The following is a 7,491-nucleotide window of genomic DNA, read 5'->3' as shown; positions in this document are numbered from 1 at the left end:
GGATGAACAAAGTCGGCTTTACAGGGTGCGATACAATGACTAATGCCATTTTCGGGTACCTATATTGATGTAGCTATTGGAGATAGTCCACAAAAGGCATGAGGTAGCTACTGCTTCTGTATGTGATATAAGGACCAAATGGATAGCCCAAATCGTCTTTGAACGGTGTGAGACAACGATTTGTGGCATTTTCAGCAACCTATCATGAGGCGTTTCTGAAGGATCGTCCACCAAAATACTCGAGGCCCTACTGCCTCTAACCGACAAAGTTGATAAAATGGATGATCAAAATTGTCCTTACAGGGTTTGATACATATACTTATGCCATTTTCGGGATCCCATTTTGATATATTTATAAGAGATAGTTCACCAAATCGTCTTTAAATGTTGTGAAACGTCGACTTGTGGCGTTTTGATAAAATGGATGAACAAAATCGGCTTTACAGGATGTGATACAGCGATTTATGCCATTCTCGGGAACCTATATTGAAGTATCCATTAGAGATAGTCCACCAAAGAACGTGAGGCAGCTGCAGCTTCTATATGTGATAGGAGGACCAAATGGATAGCCTAAATCGTCTATGACGATTTGTGACATTTTTAGTAACCTATCATGAAGCGTTCCTGGAGGATCGTCCACCAAAATACTCGAAGTACCTACTGCTTCTAAGCGGCAAGGTAGATAAAATGGATGAACAAAATCGGCTTTACAGGGTGTGNTGGCATTTTCAGCAACCTATCATGAGGCGTTTCTGAAGGATCGTCCACCAAAATACTCGAGGTCCCTACTGCCTCTAAGCGACAAAGTTGATAAAATGGATGATCAAAAACGTCCTTACAGGGTTTGATACATGTATTTATGCCATTTTCGGGATCATATTTTGATGTTTTTATTAGAGATAGTTCACCAAAGGACGTGAGGTTGCTACTGCTTCTATATGCGACATTAAAGCCAATTGGATAGCCTAAAACGTCTTTGAACGGTGTGAGACGTCGATTTGTGACATTTTCATGGACCCATCATGAAGCGTTTCTGAAGGATCGCTCACCCAAATACTGTAGGTACCTACTGCCTCTAAGCGACAAGGTAGGTAAAATGGATGAACAAAGTCGGCTTTACAGGGTGCGATACAATGACTAATGCCATTTTCGGGTACCTATATTGATGTAGCTATTAGAGATAGTCCACAAAAGGCATGAGGTAGCTACTGCTTCTGTATGTGATATATGGACCAAATGGATAGCCTAAATCGTCTTTGAACGGTGTGAGACGGCGATTTGTGGCATTTTCAGCAACCTATCATGAGGCGTTTCTGAAGGATCGTCCACCAAAATACTCGAGGTACCTACTGCCTCTACGCGACAAGGTAGATAAAATGGATGAACAAAATCGGCTTTACAGGGTGTGATACAGTGATTTATGCCATTTTCGGGAACCTATAATGAAGTATCTATTAGAGAAAGTCCAACAAAGGACATTAGGTAGCTACTGCTTCTATACGTGGTAGTAGGAAGAAATGGATGGCCTAAATCGTCTTTGAACGGTGTGAAACGACGATTTGTGACATTTACAGGAACCTATCATGAGGCGTTCCCAAACGATTTTCCACCAAAATAGTCTAGGTACCTACTGCATCTAAGCGAGAAAGTAGATAAAATGGATGGCTAAATTCGCCTTTAGAGGGTGTGATACAATGATTTATAGCATTTTCGGGAAGTTATTTGATGGATTTATTAGAGATAGTCCACCAAAAAGCATGAGGTAGCTTCTGCTTCTATAGGTGATTGGAGGACCAAATGAATAGCCTAAATCGTCTTTGAACGGTGTGAGACGTGGCATTTTTAGGAACCTATCATGAAGCGTTTCTGAAGGATCGTCCACCAAAATACTCGAGGTACCTACTGCCTCTACGCGACAAGGTAGATAAAATGGATGAACAAAATCGGCTTTACAGGGTGTGATACAGTGATTTATGCCATTTTCGGGAACCTATAATGAAGTATCTATTAGAGAAAGTCCAACAAAGGACATTAGGTAGCTACTGCTTCTATACGTGGTAGTAGGAAGAAATGGATGGCCTAAATCGTCTTTGAACGGTGTGAAACGACGATTTGTGACATTTACAGGAACCTATCATGAGGCGTTCCCAAACGATTTTCCACCAAAATAGTCTAGGTACCTACTGCATCTAAGCGAGAAAGTAGATAAAATGGATGGCTAAATTCGCCTTTAGAGGGTGTGATACAATGATTTATAGCATTTTCGGGAAGTTATTTGATGGATTTATTAGAGATAGTCCACCAAAAAGCATGAGGTAGCTTCTGCTTCTATAGGTGATTGGAGGACCAAATGAATAGCCTAAATCGTCTTTGAACGGTGTGAGACGTGGCATTTTTAGGAACCTATCATGAAGCGTTTCTGAAGGATCGTCCACCAAAATACTCGAGGTACCTACTGCCTCTACGCGACAAGGTAGATAAAATGGATGAACAAAATCGGCTTTACAGGGTGTGATACAGTGATTTATGCCATTTTCGGGAACCTATAATGAAGTATCTATTAGAGAAAGTCCAACAAAGGACATTAGGTAGCTACTGCTTCTATACGTGGTAGTAGGAAGAAATGGATGGCCTAAATCGTCTTTGAACGGTGTGAAACGACGATTTGTGACATTTACAGGAACCTATCATGAGGCGTTCCCAAACGATTTTCCACCAAAATAGTCTAGGTACCTACTGCATCTAAGCGAGAAAGTAGATAAAATGGATGGCTAAATTCGCCTTTAGAGGGTGTGATACAATGATTTATAGCATTTTCGGGAAGTTATTTGATGGATTTATTAGAGATAGTCCACCAAAAAGCATGAGGTAGCTTCTGCTTCTATAGGTGATTGGAGGACCAAATGAATAGCCTAAATCGTCTTTGAACGGTGTGAGACGTGGCATTTTTAGGAACCTATCATGAAGCGTTTCTGAAGGATCGTCCACCAAAATACTCGAGGTACCTACTGCCTCTACGCGACAAGGTAGATAAAATGGATGAACAAAATCGGCTTTACAGGGTGTGATACAGTGATTTATGCCATTTTCGGGAACCTATAATGAAGTATCTATTAGAGAAAGTCCAACAAAGGACATTAGGTAGCTACTGCTTCTATACGTGGTAGTAGGAAGAAATGGATGGCCTAAATCGTCTTTGAACGGTGTGAAACGACGATTTGTGACATTTACAGGAACCTATCATGAGGCGTTCCCAAACGATTTTCCACCAAAATAGTCTAGGTACCTACTGCATCTAAGCGAGAAAGTAGATAAAATGGATGGCTAAATTCGCCTTTAGAGGGTGTGATACAATGATTTATAGCATTTTCGGGAAGTTATTTGATGGATTTATTAGAGATAGTCCACCAAAAAGCATGAGGTAGCTTCTGCTTCTATAGGTGATTGGAGGACCAAATGAATAGCCTAAATCGTCTTTGAACGGTGTGAGACGTGGCATTTTTAGGAACCTATCATGAAGCGTTTCTGAAGGATCGTCCACCAAAATACTCGAGGTACCTACTGCCTCTACGCGACAAGGTAGATAAAATGGATGAACAAAATCGGCTTTACAGGGTGTGGTACAACGATTTATGCCATTTTCGGGAACCTATTTTGAAGTATCTATTAGAGCTAGTCCACCAAAGAACATGAGGTAGCTGCTGTTCCTATATGTGATAGGAGGACCAAATGGATAGCCTGAATCGTCTTTAAATGGTGTGAAAAGTCGACTTGTGGCATTTTCATGAACCCATCATGAAGCGTTTCTGAACCATCGTTCACCAAAATACTGGAGGTACCTACTGCCTCTAAGCGACAAGGTAGATGAAGCGGATGAACAAAATCGGCTTTACAGGATGTGATACAGCGATTGATGCCATTTTCGGGAACCCATATTGAAGTATCTATTAGAGATAGACCACCAAAGAACATGAGGTTGCTACTGCTTCTATATGTGATATTAGAAACAATTGGATAGCCTTAATCGTCTTTGAACGGTGTGAGACGGCGATTTGTGGCATTTTCAGTTTCAGGAACCTATCATGGAGCGTTTCTGAAAGGTCGTCCACCAAAATACTCGAGGTACCTACTGCCTCTATGCGACAAAGTTGATAAAATGGATGAACAAAATCGTCCTAACAGGGTTTGGTACATTGATTTATGCCATTTTCGGGTTCCTATATTGATGTATTTACTAGAGATATTTCACCAAAGGACGTGAGGAAGCTACTGCTCCTATATGTGATAGGAGGACCAAATGGATAGCCTAAATCTTCATTAAACGGTGTCAGACGTCGATTTGTGGCATTTTCATGAAATCATCATGAAGCGCTTCTGAACGATTGTTCGCCAAAATACTTTAGATACCCACTGCAACTTAGCGACAAAGTTGATAAACTGGATGAACAAAATCGTCCTTACAGGGTTTGACGCCTTGATTTATGCCATTTTCTGTAACCTATATTGAAGTATCTATTAGAGATAGTCCACCAAAGATCGTGAGGCAGCCACTGCTTCTATATGTGATGGGAGGACCAAATGGATTGCGTAAATCGTCTTTGAACGGTGTGAGACGATGATTTGTGGCATTTTCAGGAACCTATCATGTGGCGTTTCTGTAGGATCGTCCACCAAATTACTCGAGGTGCCTACTGCCTCTAAGCGACAAAGTTGATAAAATGGATGAACAAAATCGTCCTTACAAGGTTTGATACACTGATTTATGCCATTTTCGGGATCCTATATCGTTGTATTTATTAGAGATAGTTCACCAAACTTCGTGAGGTAGCTACTGCTTTTGTATGTGATGGGAGGAAGAAATGGATAGCCTAAATCGTCTATGAACGACGTGAGCAGACGATTTGTGGCATTTTCAGGAACCTATCATGAAGTGTTTCTGAAGGATCGCTCACCATAATGCTCGAGGTACCTACTGCCTCTAAGCGAGAAAGTAGATTAAATGGAATATCAAAATTGCTTTTACAGAGAATGATAGAATGATTTATAACATTCTCGGGAACCTATCTGATGTATATATTAGAGATCGTCCAACAAATAACATGAGGTAGCTACTGCTCCTATACGTGATGGGAGGAACAAATGGATAGCCTATATCGAATTTGAACGGAGTGAGACAACGGTTTGTGGCATTTTCAGGAACCTATCATGATGCGTTTCTGAAGGACGGTCCACCATAATACTGTAGGCACCTACTGCCTCTAAGCGAGAAAGTAGATAAAATGGAACGCCAAAATCGCTTTTACAGGGTGTGATACAATGATTTATACCATTCTCGGGAACCTATATTATGTATTTATATGGGATCGTCCAACAAAGAACATGAGGTAGCTACTGCTCCTATACGTGATAGGAGGCACAAATGGATAGCATAAATCGTCTTTGAACGGTGTGAGACGACGATTTGTGGCATTTTCAGGAGCCTATCGTGAGGCGTTTCTGAGCAATCGTCCACCAAAATACTTGAGGTGCCTACTGCATGTAATCGTAAAGGTATATAAAATAGATGGCCTAAATCGCTTTTACAGATTGTGATACATTGATTTTTACTATTCTCGGGAACCTATATGATGTATTTATTAGAGATAGTCCACCAAAGGACGTGAGGTAGCTACTGCTTCTATATGTGATAGGAGGTCCAAATGGATAGCCTAAATCGACTATGAACGGTGTGAGACGACGATTTGTGGCATTTTCAGGAACCTATCATGAAGCGTTTCTGAAGGATCGCTCACCATAATGCTCGAGGCACCTACTGCCTCTAAGCGAGGAAGTAGATAAAATTGAATTCCAAAATTGCTTTTACAGAGTATGATAGAATGATTTATACCATTCTCGGGAACCTATATGATGTATATATTAGAGATCGTCCAACAAATAACATGAGGTAGCTACTGCTCCTATACGTGATGGGAGGAACAAATGGATAGCCTTAATATTCTTTAAACGGTGTGAGACGTCGATTTGCGGCATTTCCATGAACCCATCATGAAGCGTTCCAGAACGTTCGTCCACCCAAATAATGGAGGTTCCTACTGCCTCTAAGGGACAAGGTTGATAAAATGGATGAACAAAATCGTCTTTACAGGATGTGATACAGTGATTTATGCCACTTTCGGGAACCTATATTGAAGTATGTATTAGTGGTAGTCCACCAGAGAACGTGAGGTGGCAGCTGCTTCTATATATGATAGGAGGACCAAATGGATAGCCTAAATGGTCTTTAAACGGTGTGAGACGGCGGCTTCTATATGCGATAGGGGGACCAAATGGATAGCCTAAATGGTCTTTAAACGGTGTGAGACGTCAATTTGTGGCATTTTCATGAACCCATCATGAAGCGATTCTGAAGGATCGCTCACCAAAATTGTCGAGGTACCTACTGCCTCTAAGCGACAATGTGGATAAAATGGATGAACAAAGTTTCCCTTACAAAGTTTGATACATTGATTTATGCCATTTTCGGGATCCTATTTTGATGTATTTATTAGAGATAGTTCACCAAAGTACGTGAGGTAGCTACTGCTTCGATACGTGAAGGGAGGAACAAATGTATAGCCTAAATCGTCTTTGAACGGTGTGAGACGACACTTTGTGGCACTTTCTGGAGCCTATAATGAGGCGTTCCTGAGCGATCGTCCACCAAAATACTTGAGGTGCCTACTGCCCGTAAGCGTAAAGGTAGATAAAATGGACTACAAAAATCGGCTTTACAGGGTGTAATAGAATGATTTATGCCATTTTCGGGAACCTATATCTAAGTATCTATTAGAGATAGACCACCAAAGGACGTCAGGTAGCTACTGCTTCTATATGTGATACGAGGACCAAATAAACAGCCTAAATCGTCTTTGAACGATGTGAGACAACGATTTGTGACATTTTCAGCAACATATCGTGAGGCGTTTCTGAAGGATCGTCTACCAAATTACTGTAGGCACCTACTGCCTCTAAGCGACAAGATAGATAAAATGGATCAACAAAATCGGCTTTGCAGGTATTTGTGGCATTTTCGAGAACCGATCATGAGGCGTTTCTGAAGGATCGTCCACCAAAATGCTCAAGGTACCTACTGCCTCTAAGTGAGAAAGTAGATAAAATGGATGGCCAAAATCGCCTTTACAGGGTGTGATACAATGATTTCTGCCGTTCTCGGGAACCAACATAAGGTATTTATTTGAGATAGTCTACCAAAGAGTATGATGTAGCTACTGCTTCTCTATGTGAAATTAGGACCAAATGAATGACCTAAATCGTCTTCTAACGGTGTGAGACGACGATTTTTGGCATTTTCAGGAACCCATCATGAAGCGTTTCTGAACGATCGTTCACCAAAATACTGGAAAGTACCTTCTGCCTCTAGGCGACAAGGTAGACAAAATGGATGGCCAAAATCGCCTTTACAGGGTGTGATACAATGATTTTTACCGTTCT

This window comes from Agrilus planipennis, unplaced genomic scaffold, assembly GCF_000699045.2.
Source record: "Agrilus planipennis isolate EAB-ADULT unplaced genomic scaffold, Apla_2.0 scaffold349, whole genome shotgun sequence".
NCBI lineage: Eukaryota > Metazoa > Arthropoda > Insecta > Coleoptera > Buprestidae > Agrilus > Agrilus planipennis.
Note: the sequence above shows the minus strand (reverse complement) of the source record.